Raw genomic sequence first — 19137 nt, forward strand, 5'->3', positions numbered from 1 at the left:
AATAAAAATGATGATATATAGTTTCAAAGTGTGTTTAGTTAGTACAAGGAGGAAAAGCATTACATTATTCAAGGCAATAGCAATTCTTCTATTCTGAATAATTTATTTTTCTCATCATTAAGGACTCTTTTCGTTTCGTCTATTTTATCTTGCTAATACGAGAATTATTACTGCCAGTGTCGTAAATTACATCAGAAGACCCGGTAAAAGGTTACGTCAAGTTTACTGCAAATTTAACTTTTCCTAATGTGAAGGCACACCTGGAAGGAAAAACTATTATGATAATATGTAAGATACAACATTCGAATAGAAAATAAAGTATTAAAGGTACACAGCATTGTAAATTATTTTCATCGACCTTTCGACTGGATAAACACAGCTATAATGTGATAAGCCAGTATGACCTGTTACGTGATATGACAATTTGGTCATTAATTTGCTGGCCTAAATTGCAAAATTGCAGTGCAGTGCACGATACCCATGGATTATTATATTGACGTAATTACAATAAATTGGTGTATTGATTAAATATATTGCTTTGTACATATAAGACATGAACATAAATTCCCAGAAAGGGGGCCTAAAGCCGCCTGGAGAGGTTACCATGAGGATATTTAACGATTCAATTTGTACTGTAGTGACATCAGTGAAACATGCACCTACCATGAATCACAAAAAGAATTATGCCCTCTGCAAACTACACACAGCATGACATATGAATTTCAAAAGCAAGAAATAAAATATTTGTTACCATTAATTTTAGTTTTATTTCATCTTGAAACGAAATACTTTCGGGAACCCTGCGGAAGTACACCTAGTATAATAAATAAACGTGTACACGCTATGGGTGTAATGACATAGAAATGGTAAGCTAATAAGCACAACTTACTTAGCCTAAATTATTTAACAAATAATCAATTTATAACTAAGTTTCTGAGATATATATATAAATTGCGCGAAACACTGGTCGTTCGTCCACGTGGAAACCTTATTGTTTATAACAGACAGTTCGTTTCTACCTTGAACGAATGAAACAGACGAAAGGAGCAAAAGAATGATACAATATAATTTAGATTGTCAAGGTAATTTTTATTTACACCATTCAGTCTTAGCTTTTCTCCTATATTTAACGTTCATGTTAAATTATGAAACCGTCGTTCAGGGCTCCTGAACAAGATTTAAGTAAATAAATCTGTCAGATTTACTCTTCTCAAGCTGAGTGAAGCACTTAGTGATAATATGAAGTTGTTCTATTTTACTTTACGTGAAGAACTTACATGTACATAGGCTATCTAATTTAAAATTTGGTTACGATTACTCACAGTAACATATACTGAGTAAGAAGTACAATAACTGATAACGGACACGAAAGACATGTTTTGTAATAAAACGAAAACATCTATATCCTATTATTAGTTAACCATGTGTTACAAATGACAACAGCATAAGATATACAGCTTCACTGTAAATGCTTTAAAAGTTTTATTAGCAGTTTTATAGAAAATAATAATGATTACGTTGTACATTAAAATATTTTATTCCTGTACTTGTGTCACTGTTTACCAGAATAAAAAGACACTTAGGTTACAAATCAAACGCTCCTGTTACCCGTACGTTATCATAGGATAAATAATTAACCACAGATGTGTTACTGCGTACATCCTTTTCCTAATGCAGTGAGCAGTGTTTCAAGGGCAAAACAGTTAGTGTTTACTCTAATAATACCTGTATAGTTTACGTCATTTTTATACATAAACAGAATGTTTTTGATGCAAAGAAATACTCAATTACAAAGTTTAACACAAGAACTCTAAAATTAAAAAAAAAATCTCAACAAGTTTCGCACACAAGATAATGTTTTAGTGGATGCGTATATTTTAAAATATATATTTCACTTGAACGCACAGAAAAATAATACCTAAGCGTAGAAGGCTTTCAGATAACGTGTTTTTTCTCCATAAATTAATTAAATTACCAAAAAAATTGCCGTTTGTTAAATACATTACTGATTTTTAAAGAGAAATTTTTTTTTCAACATTATGCATTGTTATGGCCTCATATTTAACTATATTTCAAGTTAGTCTAATATTATATATATATATATACATTTTAGTGAAAATAATTATAATTTAAGGACATTAAATAAGTAAAATCATAAGAAAGGACTGCGTTAAAAACAGCAAATTCAAACCTCTGACTAATTATATAATTTGTTATTTAATTTAAAAACAAGCCGAAACAAAAACAAATTAAACAAAAAAAACGCTGCGTCTACTGCTGTTACAGTTATATATTTATATATATTACTTCTATATTATTTTTGTCTTAATAAAACAGAAAACAAAACTCAAGTTTAGTTGGATCCGTAATACTTAGCAACTATATTATTTTCGTGCATGAAATTAGCTTTGCAAACAGTTTCACGAATAACAGTTTACTCACCGATACGGTGCTTGCAAAATTTGAGCGAAATAACTCACGTAATAAAGTGTTTTATCGTATAAATCCAGGAAGACCTATAATCTTGTCAGCAACCTTTGAAGTGTTCGGACTACATTCCAATGTACATGAAACACTTCGTTTATGACGTCCTATCGACAGCAACTTCGAGAAGCTGTCGTTATTATCTACGAAACTGATTTATTACGCAAGTTTTTAGGTTAAGGAGGACTGAAACTTAAACGTACCATTAATCACGTGCTTGAACGTCAATCTTGACCCTCTTTCTTCTGAATTGTGCTTCAGAACTGAAAGTGCACACCTCATTAATGAGTGCAAATTTCACATATTTTCGATGTGTCGAGAGTTGTGGAAATGTATTTTGAGGATATTTTTATAATCATAGACATCAAATGGTACGCGAAATTCGATAACTGAAATAAACGCCTTTGCTCTGAGCAGCCCTAATAATCTTCTCGCTGATTGTGAATGCTTATGCGATTTGTTATAATGTATTTTTATTACTGCAAGTGTTTACGTAATCTATTATCATTTTTTTTTTCGTTGGCTTCAAGTGTTCTTTAGAAACAGATATTTTAAACTTTTCTATGGATTATTATTTTTTATTGTAACTTCTTTCGGACTCAACTAAGTAAGTATTCTAACTCGTTCTCTTACTTACCTTGAAAGCCCGGCATGGCCTTGTGGTTAGGGCGCTCGACTCCTAATCTGAGAGTAGCGGGTTCGAATCCCCGTCACACCAAACATGCTCGCCCTTTCAGCAGTGGAGGCGTTATAATGTAACGATCAATTCCACTATTCGTTGGTAAAAGAGTAGCCCAAAAGACGACGTTTAGGACTAGCTTCAGCATGTATTTTTATAGTTCTTTCCAGTTAAGTTTTGTTTTTGAATTTCGCGCTAAGCAACACGAGGGCTATCTGCGCTAGCCTTCCCTCTAATCTTACATTGCTGAATTAGGAACGGCTAGCGCAGATAGTCCTCATGTTGCTTAGCGCGAAATTCAAAAACAAAACTTAACTGGAAAGAACTATAAAAATACATGATGAATCTAGTCCTAAATATCTCTCCCCAGTTAACTTATATTTTAAATATAAAAATAAATAAAAAAGAAATATATATATATATAAATTTTAAATAATAAAAAATAATAATAAATATATATATATATAAATTTTAAATAATAAAAAATAATAATAAATATATATATATATATATGTATTAAACAATAAAAAAAATGCCACCAACAAACTTGACATTCTGCTGATAGAATAAAATAATCACTATATATGAGCCACAATACATGGACATTGCCCTGAAAAGGATGAAAATAATATTCAGTTCTACAATTATAAATACCAATCTGTCAAGAACATAAGTACGGGGAGGAAGAAGAGGTCAGAGAGAACTTGACCCTCCAGGGTATGAACTTTTCTTACCCAAACACCGACAGACAGACAACTATAAAATATTAACACGCTTAGATATATCTTAGTTTTATTGAATTACCAAAACGAAAAATAGTTGAGTTTAAAGGTATGCCAACGAAAGTGAAAAATTACTTATTAGTTCTGTAGATGTAAAGCTTTTGTGACAAAGATTATTTTGGCCAAAATATTTTTTGAAGTCTCTAATCAACGTATTTTTTTCACAAGATGTTACGTATTACGGTTTCAAATAGCCTAAAACTGAGATAACTGTAAATTTAATTTACAAATAAAAGGAATGTCGTTATGTAACAGGCAAGATTGATGCACATAGTTACGTTTTTAATAGAAATATATTTTAATATACAAACAATAACACAATTTACAATAACAGTTATTACAGTTAATGATTTATATACAAAAATTTTACAAACTTATAAACAATATTGAATTTTCTTCCTTGATGTGTTATCGAGGGTTAATTTTTAAGTTATATGAAGTCATGTAGGATCTTTCTTTCTGTTTTTAGTACAAATAGAAAATCGAACAAAAAGAGCAGGAGGCGCTGGGGTGGTAGTTTAATATAGTGTTGTAATGTAATTGTTATTCACAACCCGCTTTTATATTTCTTTATGAGACTCCACAGGGACGCTTATAGCCCCTTTTGTCTGTTCTACCTACTGTAAGAGAACGCTGCAGTTGAACGGGAATGGATTTTTTTTTTTTTTTTGTATAACCGAAGTAATTATTTTCCCGTAGGAGTCGCCTCTAAAAAATAAACATTAAGTATAATTATTTAATATATTTTAATAGTTGTGTTTAGTATTCAGTGTTATGTATACACTAAGAGAAATTGTGGCAAATTCCTGTTATAAATTAAACTATTTAACTCCATGAAGATTTGAGGGACTACTTCTGAGACACAAACATTAAACCTTTCTTGTCGCTTTTCCCTGAAATAAGATTGCATCATTTATAATAAGAAATGAAGTCTATATTACTGGTTTTTGTTTAGGCTAGTTTTTATGTGTTTTAACATCTATTTTACGAAACTAAAATATTGTTTGCAACAGTTACTGTACAAATAATACAGAGAAAATGTCCAAGGCCAATAACTAGTAAACTGATGTAACATGTATTTCTCAGAAGTTTTTTTTTTTTATGTGATATTGCATTTATTATCATACTTTACCAGCCTTGTAAGTTTGAGATCTTATTTGTACATGTACACACTTGTATCTTTTGAATGTTTTGACAATGTATTTTATTCAAAACAGTTAGTAGTATTAATTGATGTTGAAACAAAAATTCTGGAACCATCTATTTCAGCTGAAATAAAAGATGGTTGTAATCTTTGAGATTTTTAAAACTTAGGAAACACTGTGGTTATAATGTCTTAAAGTATGTCTTGCATAAGGTCATTTATAAATTTAACCATCTGAAATTAGATGTCATTCGACGACTGTTTGGAAAAAAGATAAAATTCTTTACTGATAAAATCTACTTTTTTCTTTTTTTTTAAGACTGCCCTAGCTGCTTAATGGAATATAAAAAGTGTGACGGTGACCATGTTTTTCATTCTTATCCGTTTATGTCAATACTGTTACTAATTTCTTCACAGTCAAGTGCACACAACAGAAATATTTGTGAACCGTCATAAATTACCATTGTTTCTAACTGAACCATCGCTTATACTTCTAAGGAAATCGTTGTGATGGTATTTACTAAGAGACAGATATTTGTGGTTGTCTTCGATAACGTTTGTTTGTTTGTTCTTTTAATTTCGCGCAAAGCTACTCCATGGGCTATTTGCGCTAGCCGTCCCTAATTTAGCAGTGTAAGACTAGAGGGAAGGCATCTAGTCATCACCACCCACCGCCAACTCTTGGGCTACTCTTTTACCAACGAATAGTGGGACTGAACATGCATTATAACGCCCCCACGGCTGAAAGGGCGAGCATGTTTGGTGCGACCGTGATTCGAATCCGCGACCCTCGGATTACGAGTCGAACGCCTTAACCCACCTGGCCATGCAGGGCCGTCTTTGATAATGCCTAGGGGTGACAATTCCGCGTTTTTAATAATACTTTTCTTTACTAAAGAAAGAAGCACTATTCTAGCTGATAAACTAATATTACATGACATGTGTTTTTCACGTGTTAGTCTCCTCTTTTATAAATAATGGCGTATAATGTCTATGAAATTATAAACGAAGCAGGAAGTCTAATGAAAGGAAACAGCGTTTTCACTCTGATTGTAAATCTTGGTGTTATTCAGAGTGGATTACAAGCTTAGGTTCGTACTTATTGAGTTTATTACAAGTTATTCGGTATTATTTGAGTACCGTATTTTATTCCTTTTTTGCTCTAACAATTCAATCATTATGACTAACATTCATTGGTATAAATGAAATAAAAACCATATAATTAGAAAACTTTCGAAAGGTAGGCCTTTCTTCTTCAGGAGCAAACTGGTATGGAGTTTTTTGTTTTTTACCTGAATGACAGCTTAAGCTGAAGGACAAGTCAGAGTCAGACATAAATACCCCTAATTTCGAACATTAACAATTACGACGCTAATGTTTATTCAAACACAAATGTACAAATTCATGTTAGTATGAGCGAAGGTAAAAAATGTAGGTCATATGGAATTGAATGTTCACAATTGTATGTAGTATACGTAAGTTTCGAGATTACATTACTTCGGTTTTGATGAGTCATTCTGAAGTATTATTTGCATCTTCGTTTGTTATATAGCAAAGTACATACATAATTGCTACAGCGAAACATTTAGGTAAAGAGTCCTGAGCCTATAGAAACGAGCCTTTGTAAACATTCGTCGCAAAGCAGAGTCTATAGCTGTCCAACTAAATTTGTACTTTCAAATTCACTTTCCAGTGATGTAAATTGTAATATGGAAAAGGAAATAGCTCAGAATTCAAGCCCACTTCCCAGACCTGTAACACTAAAATTTGGGTTTCGCTACCTGCGGCAGGAAGAGAACAAGATAGCCCATTGTGTAGCTCTTTGCTTAACACCGCGCTTTACAAAGTGCGTCATATATCATTCTGTGGTGAAGAAAGACTTAATGCTAGATCTAATGGGGAAGTAAGGTTCTCATTAACATAGAAGTCTTTGTTCACACATTTGTAAGGTTAAGCATGAATTCCACTTCTATAAGCACTCTTGGATCATTATTTGTAATTCACCACTATTAACTGACTTGGAAGATAGAGCTGTTGTTGTTGTTCATTTTATTTATTTATTTATTTATTTATTTTTTTGGTTTAGGGAAAAGATACACAATGAGCTATCTGCGCCATTTATACCGCGAAAATAATAAAGCCAGTATTGTATTATTGCTTGGAATTGGTCATAGCGTAGTAGTAGTAATACCTATGGAAGTGTTTCTTCTTGCTTAAATACCAAAACTCAGATTTAAAAGCGCTGAATAAGAAAACAAAAAAGTCAACTAAAACTACATTTAAAGGCGCTTAGAGGTTTATTTAAGAGTTAGTTTAATGTAAAAACAAAATAGACAGAAATCATTCTGGCAACTACATATAAAAAACAACAAAGCTGTCCGGTTTAGTATTTGCATCATATTAAGTACGTCGTTCTGCAGAAGACATTATATACATTAAGGAAAACAGCCATAAAGCTTCATCCTAAAAGCAGTATGGTATGTGTCTAGGTAATATAATCGATCATTATGTATAATTTGGTCCTCTGGTTGGAGGATAACGTAATTAAAGAACCCCCGTTTTAATGATATTATTTTCCACCTGTTCTTCTCTTCTTCATTCCATGTCACGTGACCTTTGTAATTTTACAGTCTGCGCAATACGAAAGAGTGCTTTCGTTTATTAAGGCAGAAAAACAGTAGAAACGCCGGTCTAATTAAACTTGGAAATTCAATGCACATGCACGAAAGTTCTGTGTCTATTTCACTAACCTTACAAGTTTTCGTAAATTTTTCCAGTATACCAAATTGGCGTCATTATTTTTCAAATGTACACGTCATTCAACCTGTAATATGTGAAAATTCAGGTTTCGTGAAAGCCTGTATTTTGTTTATTAACCTTTGCTTTGGTGATAATTTCGTCGTGTGTAATACCGACTGGTAAAAACTCTGTGTTTTACGTTCGTTCACAGTAAATCACATAAAAGTACAACCAACGTTTTGGCTACGAAAACCATGTGTAACAGTTTTTGTTGTTAAACTTTCTTTTTTTTTAATTCAGCAAAGATAATGCAAAGTTCGGTTCAGTTAATATAAGCGTGTTATTTCTTCAACACAAAGTTCTACAAATTTCACGTTCTTTAACGTAATTAACGATACCTAGTTGATAGGCCTAACTTCACAAATATAATACGTTGTTACCTACTTGCTAACTTATCCTATGTCTCTTGCACTTTAGCACTTCGTTGAAACATAAAAGTCAAAATTTACGGCGGTGAAATAACCACAATTCAACAATCATTAATAAGTTACTACCAGTACTGTATTATGTTGTTGAAATCGTTTTTCAAAATCTCTTGAATTTTCTAGCCACTGAATTATCACTATTATAAATTAACGTCTATCACCAGACATTTTATGATATGTCACACGATCCGAAGTTCATTTTATTGGTCGTTCAATTTGTGTTAAATATACTAGTTTTATACATGTTTTCTTAGATGTCACATTGAAGTGCATCTTGGGATTTAAAGTTCCACAAACATTTATTCACGAACCATAGCTAGACCTCAAGGAAAACATCTGGATATTGAAGAATACCTCATTAGAGTTTGAATCAAATGCTCGCAGTCACATTAAGTTTGAATTCCATATTCTACCTTTTTAAACTTTAGTTTTACCTAAAATGAATATCCCGTTGGAGGAAGAGGTCTTTTGCACCTGACCCTCCTGGGTATCTAAAATCTACATACCCAAATACCCACAAAGAATCGAGCTAGCGAATATCCCTTGTATTTTTCACTTGGTGCTATTAAAATGTGTTTGAAATTTGTGAATAAAGTATATTCATTCAATCTTTTATTTATGTACTCTTAATTTACTATATGTTATACAGTGATTTTGAAACAAACAAGGTTATGCTAATTTCACTAGCTTAAATGAGGCTTTTATAGCAAAATCAGTTAACTCGCCGTTCGTAACAAGATGAAAGGAAACAACTGAGCTTTATGTACTATTTTAGTTTTCGTGTCTTAAAATCCCAAGACACTACTGTGTCTGTCGTATCACAGCTGACCTGATGAGTTCTGGTATTGGGTCCCCCGCTGGTACAGCGGTAAGTATACGGATTTACAGTACTAAAATCAGGGGTTCTACTTTCCTCGGTGGATTCAGCAGGTAGCTCGATGTGGCTTTGCTATAAGAAACACACACACACAGTGGTATTGGACGTGTCGTCATCATTGGATATGACACGCGTAATGTGGTTGACATGTAGTAACATCTTCATTGCTTTCATTCATGAGTTTGTTCTTTTACTATATAATTTCTAATCGCATGCTTGCACTTGGTAAAGGCCCGGCATGGCCTAGCGCGTAAGGCGTGCGACTCGTAATCCGAGGGTCGCGGGTTCGCGCCCGCGTCGCGCTAAACATGCTCGCCGTGGGGTGTATAATGTGACGGTCAATCCCACTATTCGTTGGTAAAGAGTAGCTCCCAGTCTTATCTAAATTAGGGACGGCTAGCACAGATAGCCCTCGAGTAGCTTTGTGTGAAATTCCCAAACAAACAAACAAACAAAGCACTTGATAAAGAAAGGTCGTGGATGTGACTTTCCCAGTCAGGTTTCATAATGTGACGGTCAATCCCACTATTCGTTGGTAAATCACCACCCACCGAGTAGCCCAAGAGTTGGCGGTGGGTGGTGATGACTAGCTGCCTTCCCTCTAGTCTTACACTGCTAAATTAGGGACGGCTAGCACAGATATGATGCAATCTACGGACTTCACCGGTAATAAATAGTATGTGATAAAATTGGCATATTGAGGGTTAAGGATAACACATCACCTAGCTACGGTTCTGGAACTAATTGTTAGTTATTTGTATTATTACTATTTTTAAATAAACCAAAGATTTACTGGTGTGTATGTATATACATGTATTGCAGAAAGTAGTGTTATGTCGTAACAAATTTTATCTAATGTTATATAATGCTGTAGATAAGCAGCTTCTAATAACTGAACTTTAAAACACGAATTCTATAATAAATAACATTCTTTTGTTTCTTGATGATGAGAAACCCATTTGAAGTAAAAATGCATCTCAGGACGGCTGGTCTGAGTATTGACACTTTTACTAATAAAGCAGAGAATAACGTTTAGACTTTTCTAGGTCATCTTCAGACAAAAGAAGCAACCTATTAACCTGAAGATGGCCTAGGAAGGTCGAAACGTTGTTCTCTGCTTTATTGGTAAAAGTGTTAATACCCATACAAGCCGTTCTGAGATACATTGTTTTGTTTAGTTTTTATACACAGTGTCAGGGATGCTGGAAACAAATTTTAATTGCTAGGTTGTTGTTTTCTTAGTGCATAGCTATGCCACTGGCTTTTGCATTCTGCCTATAACGAGGACTCGTATCCCAAATTTTAGCGTTGTAAATCCATAAATTTATAGACGACTCACTGGACGGCTGTATTGACGGAGCAGTAAATATTAATAAAATGTCACCAAAACGAAGAACAAAGCAGTGTCTATTGCCGCTTTTCTACGCACGCGCATTGGAACGTTTGATTTGTTTGTTTGATTGATTTATTGTTATGCGTTAAAGTACACAACGGGCTATCTGTGTAACGAGTATCAAAAACCGATTTTTAGAGTTGCAATGAGTCACTGGTAGCGCATATGGGTGTAAATATTACAAAGAGTGTATATCGTAATAACTTAATTCAGCTCACATAATGCAGAGTATTCTTCCCTTTCACAATGTATTATTATCTTTATTTTACAAATTTAATATGATGATTAATGATAGAAATTAAAAAATAAACTTATAAAAGCATTAAATATCTAAAAGTAACTGTTTCACTTGGCATACGCACTGGTGAAAAGTAAGCCACAGTATCATTAAATATTACAAGGGTAAAGTAGCAGATTTTTGCACAGCGAAGAATTAAATATTACAAGGGTAAAGTAGCAGATTTTTGCACAGCGAAGAATTAAATATTACAAGGGTAAAGTAGCAGATTTTTGCACAGCGAAGAAAATGTGTTTAGGTAAAACAAACACAAAAAGGTTTTGCTTAACTAATTGTAAACAAGTATTATATGTGTGTTTCAGTTTATAGTTTGTATATAGGTTTATTAACTTCACAGCTGTGCATATAATATTTGTTTCGCCAACAATGATCGCACATAAAAAACACCAATTAGCGAAGATCCAGTCACAGCGTCATCAGTTTACTTAAGACTAATACCTGCATAATTGTAGCAATATTCAGTTGAATGTCAAGTAAAAATTGATGAGGCATAACATTAAAATAAGAGGGAATCTTGCATAGCCACGGCTGCAATTAGATCTCAAATCGGCCAAGACATGGAGCTATAAACTAAAATTTGGTACTTGAAAAATAACTCTCAGAGCCATTATATCGCGGCTGAGAATGTTTAAAAGAAGTTTCAGTAAAAAAATACCTATCAAAGTATTGGTGGGGCAAACGTCCCATTGTTTCTGACGCCTTTGATTGTTTTTTTCATACATTTAACACTAATAGCTTTAAGTTAGTATGAGAAATTAGCATGACTCTTAATGAGTTAGTATATTTATATATTGAATTACAACGTCGTAAATTATGAATATAAAGCTTTGAACTGACATTGTTTTAAAGATCAAATGCTAAGGTTTTGCTGAAATAACAAGATAATGGCAATTTTTACACTAAAGTAGCATGTATTTGGACTTACAATAGTAAAATTCAGCATTTGATACAATGCGAAGACGTCCTGTTGTGTAGTTTTGCACTTGAAAACTTAGAAGGCCCAGCATAGCCAGGTGGTTAGGGCGCTCGACTCCTAATCTGAGGGTTGAAGGTTCGAATCCCCGTCACACTAAACATGCTCACCCTTTCAGCCGTGGGGACACTGAATATGACGGTAATTCGTTGGTAAAAGAAGAGCCCAAAAGTTGGCGGTGGGTGGTGATCCCTAGTTGCCTTCCCTGTAGCCTTACACTGTTAAATTAGGGACGGCTATCGCAGATAGCCCTTGTATAACTTTGGGCGAAATTCAAAACAAACAAACAAACCTTATTGTCAGGGTATTTATAATGTAATTTATTGATAGCTTGGCTGTAAATGTACCAGTAGCTATTAATCACGCCACATCTGAATCTTGAGGTTGTCCGTTCTGTTTCAATGACCAAACAAACGACCAAACACGAAGGTCTAGAAAGTAAAAGGATGTGACCTTGGATATTTTTTGTTCAAGGCCGACTCGCTGGCGGCTTAGAACAATCAATGGCTTGAGTTAGAGAAGGTTTGCAACTGTGTAGGGGGTACGTCCCCAGGTGTTTCCGGTACGGTCCTTCAAATGTATGCCAACAGGGATTCGTCCCTTTGATTCATGATATGTATAACGGTCATTGATTAGTGTTAATTGCAAGGTTATAAAAACATAAAATACACGCATGGTGTATAAACGTAATCTGTCTCATATATACACACACACTATGCGTCAATAAAATTCTTAGGGAAGAGTTAACAATCGATACATGATAAATGACACGTTCTGTATTATCTTCAACATATTTCGAGCCCTTCGTTGTACACTAATTTCACTTAGATGTCATTGAACTTTTGCTGCAACAATTTTTTTTCTCCCACGTGATACGTGTTGGTACATTTTTAGCAACAGCTTAGAGTCGGAGCCTTTTATATATAGTTATGTATTAGCGTTCATTATATAATCGAATTTACCTCTTCCAACCTTTGTACTATACACTTATATTTAAAACACACACACACACACACACACACATATATATACATATAGACACCTGTATGCGCCGTTTCTTATAATTGTAAAATCTATTTGAAATTAATTAAATTTCTATACATGAGGCCCTTGGTTACTAGTTAGTTTAAGGCAAAATTACGATTTCCTATATTCTTTCATTTATCTGAACTAATGGCAGATAACTAACAGAAAACCTGCCACATCAGTACACCAGACAATTTTCCCATTAATGGTTATTTTAATATAACATAATTTATCAAATACATAGTTAGATATAATATTTGTTTTACTTTTGTGATCAAGTTTCATACTTTAATTTAATTATTTACTATTTTTCTATAAATGTATGAATAAATCCCCCTCACACGAAACATGCTCGCCTTTTCGGCCATGAAGGCGTTATAATGTATCTGTCAATCCCACTATTCGTTGATAAAAGCGTAGCCCAAGAGTTGGCGGTGGGTGGTGATGACTAGCTGCATTCCTTCTAGTTTTACACTGCTAAATTAGGGGCGGCTAACGCAGATCTTGTGTAGCTTTTCGCGAAATTCAAAAGGAAATGTATACGTTCGCGTTTTTTCAAATGCCTTGTCGTTTCCATCGTGCTAATTTTATTATAACACGTACGTGTAAATATAATTAACGTTTAAAAATTCGTGATTCTACACACATTTATTTACTCAAGTTTGATTTTCACTTTAACATTGATAATTTGACTGTAAAGTTACACTTATTCTTATTTTCCCTTGAATATTATATGGTATGGAGTATGAATTAGGTAGATTAACGTGTATTAGTTTATGTGGGAGTCTTTCTTTTATTTTATTTTTGCACTAAAATAGGAAACCCAAAATAACTTGTGTTTCTGAGTGTTATGGCATCCTTGGAAGTGTTTCTAAGCTGCTAATCTCGCACCTATTTTTAGTAACGTCGACACAAGGACTTGCCCCGCGTGTCAATTACAGAGGGTAGTAAGGTCTCAGTATCTAGGCCAGTGGCAAGTGTAGGAAGGATGAAACCAGCTCAGTCACGTGCTAGTTATTATTCAGTGTGACCTAGCTACATGGTGTATTTTAGCGCACAGTAGTTTCGTTTGTGTCACGTACGACCTAACGAAATATCAAAATATTGTGAAATCCTGATTTTCTAGACCAATCAAAATTAGGCAAAATTTAGGTCATATCCCACCATAATGCCAAATCACCAGTAACGTCACGTCATATGTGTGTAAGTGAAACGCGTTATTGATTCTGGAAGTAAAAAACCCACAAGGCTAATACTGCACATAAAAACAAACAAACAAAAGCAACGGAGACGAAAAACATTTACCTGCGAATTTTGTGATGAGATATTAACAGCGCAAAACTTTTACAAAATTATAATCGTGGAGATCAAAGAGTTCTTAGAAATGCCTGCACCCAATGTTCTCAATGTCAATGTAATCATTTGGCAAACGTCTGATTGAACGACACAGTGACATCTATCAACTAAATACTTTTACTCTTGAAATTATCCATAAAAAGAAAAAGAGAAGAAAGGTTTGTAAAATGTTTTGCCTATTTTAAATTTCCTCTGTTTTATTTTCCAAAGTAATCTACATATAAATGCAAGGGGTGAAAGCATATTTGTGTACTTATTTATATATGTATAAATTATACAAATTTTAGCGGTACTACTATGTAGTCGTGTAAGTTAGTAACTTTTGCATTATTCTGAAGCTTGGAATCTTGTAAACTTACTAGTAGAATTTTAGATACAATTATATAGAATTAAGATATAAGGTGTGAAAGTATTAATACCTTTACCAGCCGTCCTAAGATATATGTTTAGTTCACACCCTCAAATTTCCAACAGAAGTAAAGTAAATACTTTTTGCATAGTTTAAGGTTTTTATCGCCTTATGTACTCTTCTCTTGTTATGCTAGTAGACTTATATTTATTTCTCAGTGTGACATAACACCTAATACAGATATCTAACCTATAAAAATAATCAGGTGTGTATCACGTGACGCTTGATTTCTCGATATTGGAGGAGTCATGAAACTTAAAAAGCCAAAATATATTTATCCAGATAGAATGGTATAATTATTATCTGCCTATAACGATTTTAGTAACAGGGATGCAAGGGGGCCCTGAAACCTTATAAGTATAATAAATGGTGGTACACTATAGTTTAAGTTTTTGACAGTGAGGGATCACCTCGCCGAGAGCCGAGTAGATGAAATTTATCATATAAGTAAAAATATCGATTAAATTTTAAATTTAAATGGTTTCTAGCTTAAGGTATTTTCTGTTATATCACCAACATTTTCAATACAAAACAACCTCTTTAGTTAACGTAGACTAAATTAAGAAATCACTAAATATTATTCCAGTTTTGTTGATTATATATTTCATTTTATACCATCAGTACATTAAACTAGACCCGGCATGGCCAGGTGATTGTGAATGCGATTTGTTATTATTTATTTTTATTACTGCAAGTGTTTACGTAATTTAGTATCACTTTTATTTGTTGATTCAACTAAGTAAGTATTCTAACACGTACTCTCACTTACCTTGAAGACCCAGCATGGCCAGGTGGTTAGGGCGCACGACTCCGAATCTGAGAATCGCGGGTTCAAATCCCCGTCATACCAAATATGCTCTCCCTTTCAGCCGTGGGGGCGTTCTAATATTACCGTCAATCTCCCTATTCCTTAGTAAAAGAGTAACCCAAGAGTTGGCGGTGAGAGGAAATGACTAGCTGCCTTCCCTCTAGTCTTACACTACTGAATTAGAGACGGCTAGCGCAGATAGCCCTCGTGTTGCTTTGCGCGAAATTAAAACGAAACATTAAACTAAAAACAATATTAAGTTATACTTCTGTTGCTTAGTAACATGAAACAAGAGCCATTGTTAGTGTTACCCAAACACTATGGTTCTTTTATGTATATTAGAAGCTGCTAAACTTACAGATTTTTAACAATAATTATTCTGTGAATACGCTCCAAGTTAATTTTATGAATGATCTTAATTTTGATTGGCTCACAAAGGAACTTACCAACGTTTCGCTGCCTCGATTGCACATTTTTTCCTCTTTGTTGGACAAGATTGAGTTCGCAAAATTTATTTATTTCAGTTAGCTATGAAATGTGAGATTAGGGTAATTTTTGATGGGCTATCCACTGGGTTTGTTTGTTTGTTTTGGAATTTTGCACAAAGCTACTCGAGGGCTATCTGTGCTAGCCGTCTCTAATTTAGCAGTGTAAGAGTAGAGGGAAGGCAGCTAGTCACCACCACCCACCGCCAACTCTTGGGCTGCTCTTTTACCAACGAATAGTGGGATTGACCGTCACATTATAACGCCCCCACGGCTGAAAGGGCGAGCATGTTTGGCGCGACCGGGATGCGAACCCGCGACCCTCAGATTACGAGTCGCACGCCTTTACACGCTTGACCATGCCGGACCACACTATCCACTGGGACATACCGGCACTAAATTATTTGTTTCTAAATGCTACTGCCTTCCTTCGGGACTTTACCCTACACATGCTATTGGGATTGTTTATTTTGCATTTCTTCGTTTGTTTTAAATTTCGATGGTGTAAAGCAACTCGAAAGCTATTTGTGTAGCTGTTCTTAATTTAGCAGTGAAAGACTAGAAAGAGGCAGCTAGTCAACATCACCCACCACCAGGTATTTTTCCAGTGAATAGTGGGTTCAACCTAACAATATAACGCTCCAATGGCTGAAAGGGACATGTTTGATGGAGGGAGGATTCGAAAACGCGACCCTCAAATTGCCAATTGAGTGCCCTGACTACTTGACCATTACATTATTTTTGTTCTTTTCTGTTATGCAGTGGGTTCATTAATACTATTTAACTTAAATTTGGTTAAATATAGTATAATAAGCTACTAAAAATTGCTGCATTGAAAACGGTATATGTAAATAGTGATTTAGCAATACCTACCAAAATTTGGTTTTGTAATTATACTAAGGCAGTAAGCAAGTCATACTTAATAAATAATTAGTATGAACTATTATATCGAAATGTCCAAAATATTATAATATTTGTTCGTATTAGTTTATGATTTGAAATAACGAAACAATAAACCACTATGAGGCTGAAAATAACTTGAGCATTCTTACCTCTGATTGTAAATACACGAAATACTGCTACTGTATTTGTGGCTGAAGGAATGATGGTATGCACTGGCAAAAGCCAGGGATCACGTAACATTGAATATGTGTGCCCTTCGTGTTGCTGAAAATGGATAACACGTATTGGAGGAATGAATATAAAAGTCGCACCCACGAACTTGAGCCTTGCTATCTACTAATGCCATGTAGAACAAAAAATTCCGAGTACAGAAAATGGCAGTAAGCATCAGCAGTTAACGTACTTTCAATTACATCATGGCACCGATCCAATGTCTACGATTTTCAGATGATGATGTTTTTTTTTCTTTGCCTGAAGATAGAATAGTGTAACCAGAAGGCAACTGAACCTCAAGCGATTATGACATATGGTGTTTCGCGAAACTAATGCATGGATCAGTGTTCCTTTCCAGGATCGCACATAAACAGCTCTTGGCAGGGAGGAAAGAAACGTATTGTAAATCAAATAGTCCGACTTGAAGTGTATTCTGTCTTTGAACCCATTTATCAGAGCCAGTTAAGCTCATATTTAAGCACCAGCTTATTGTAGCACTTATAAATAAGTTGGATGATGAGAACATTTTTTAGTCGTTTAAATCTTAATGTTTTGAATAACTATGTCAACGGAACATGTAAATGGACTTAATAACCCCGTAATGATCTACCTACCGATTAGGTTCAACAGAAAATATGAATATTGAAGCTTTTCATTCCAGGTTTAACCACAAACACTTGAAAAGCTTAACAAATTCAAGGATATTTTAGTCCAAGTACTAGTATAATGTACACGCTTGTTTAAATTTGAAAAGGGCAAATACTTTGTATGGATACGTTTAATAAATAAAACACTTAAAAGAGCAATCTCTCCAAGTATTTATATGGTTAAACAGGCACATGTTGGAATATTGAAAATCAATTTTTTTTTGTTATTGAGAATGCCAAGTATTAAAACAGACAATTTCCTGTAACTAAAGAGTCTTTCGCTCACCATGTTCTGATTTTAACATGTATTTATTACTATACTTGAGAATGTATCAATGATAAGGATAAATCCAATACTCGTAAAATACGCTAGTCTGATTTTTGAACTTGCCTTCAACAAATTCTAAAATGCAACATTTTATTTGTGAATAATAATTCTGATACTTCTGTAGAACATGGAAAAGAATGTGCGATTCAGGGTCTACAATGATCAGTAAGCATAACTGATAATCCTAAAATGCATGTGTCAAAAACAGTGGAAACGAACCAGGTGAAGAAGGTTGGCATTTAAAACATGAAGGTTGTCTTTGGATTAAAGAAACTTTTCCTTGTTCCAACTCGCACAGTTTATGATATCAACACATTTGGTAACATAAAAGAAAAAAAAACAACTCGATATGTAAAACTTTTCCTTCATGTGTAGCGCAAACAATCCAGTACAAATACTTGACTGCCGCGACACATTCCCGAAAAGTAAGACAAATAAATTGGGATCTCATCCCAATCCAATGCTCAAGTAATTTATTCGTCATCTTTTCATACTCAGAGCAGCATGTCTATGTCAAAGATGTATACTTGCGCGATTCAATGTAATTATGTGTGTTTTCTTATTTGCAAAGCCACATCGGGCTATCCGCTCTGTCCACCGAGGGGAATCGAGCCCCTGATTTTAGTAGTGTAAATTCGAAGACATACCGCCGTCCTAGCGGGGAACAATACAGTTCTCACTTTATGATTATACGTCTGTTGTGTAATAAGTCCGTTTTACATATATATAAAGTCAAATTATGTTAACCTATATTTTAATTCGTTTCATTTAAGTAATTTATAGAGTATTTTGTTTTCATGTTGGTATTAGATATAACTGAATATTGCAAAACTGGCTTTATTTTTACTAGTGCACTGACTTTTCCTTTAGCTATAAATTTGCACATTTGTAACAATACAAACATGTTTTCAATGCAGTTGCTTTTTCAGAGATACGTAAGAAAATATTACGTTTAATAACAAGGTAAAGCCATATATTTATGACATGCAAATTGCGTTATGCTACACAATCATAAAAAAAAATTCAAAGATGATGGCCTACTAACAAAATTAATAAAGCCAATATCAACTAGTCAAGACATATAAATGCGAAATTTAAGCAAGACAGT

General features: G+C 34.1%; 1 protein-coding gene and 1 long non-coding RNA gene across 9 annotated transcripts in view; one reads left to right on the forward strand and one right to left on the reverse strand.

Moving 5' to 3' along the window:
• Positions 1 to 2890, reverse strand: part of LOC143246052 (uncharacterized) — a 57521-nt gene extending 54631 nt beyond the window's left edge. For all 6 annotated transcript variants that reach the window (XR_013025770.1, XR_013025753.1, XR_013025767.1 and 3 more), the window contains exon 1: positions 2443 to 2890. This is a non-coding gene — a long non-coding RNA (uncharacterized LOC143246052). The remainder of the gene's footprint in view (positions 1 to 2442) is intronic.
• Positions 1 to 19137, forward strand: part of LOC143245980 (lysine-specific demethylase 6A-like) — a 105757-nt gene that overhangs the window by 22961 nt on the left and 63659 nt on the right. The window contains exon 1 of one of the 3 annotated variants that reach the window (XM_076492257.1): positions 13846 to 14394. The exons of the other annotated variants lie outside the window; for them this stretch is intronic. The gene's annotated coding sequence lies outside the window, so the exon portion shown is untranslated. Of the gene's footprint in view, positions 1 to 13845; positions 14395 to 19137 lie in introns of those variants that run through there. 3 annotated transcript variants of the gene reach the window in all.

The sequence above is a fragment of the Tachypleus tridentatus genome, chromosome 1 (genome assembly GCF_004210375.1).
Source record: "Tachypleus tridentatus isolate NWPU-2018 chromosome 1, ASM421037v1, whole genome shotgun sequence".
Taxonomy (NCBI): Eukaryota; Metazoa; Arthropoda; class Merostomata; order Xiphosura; family Limulidae; genus Tachypleus; species Tachypleus tridentatus.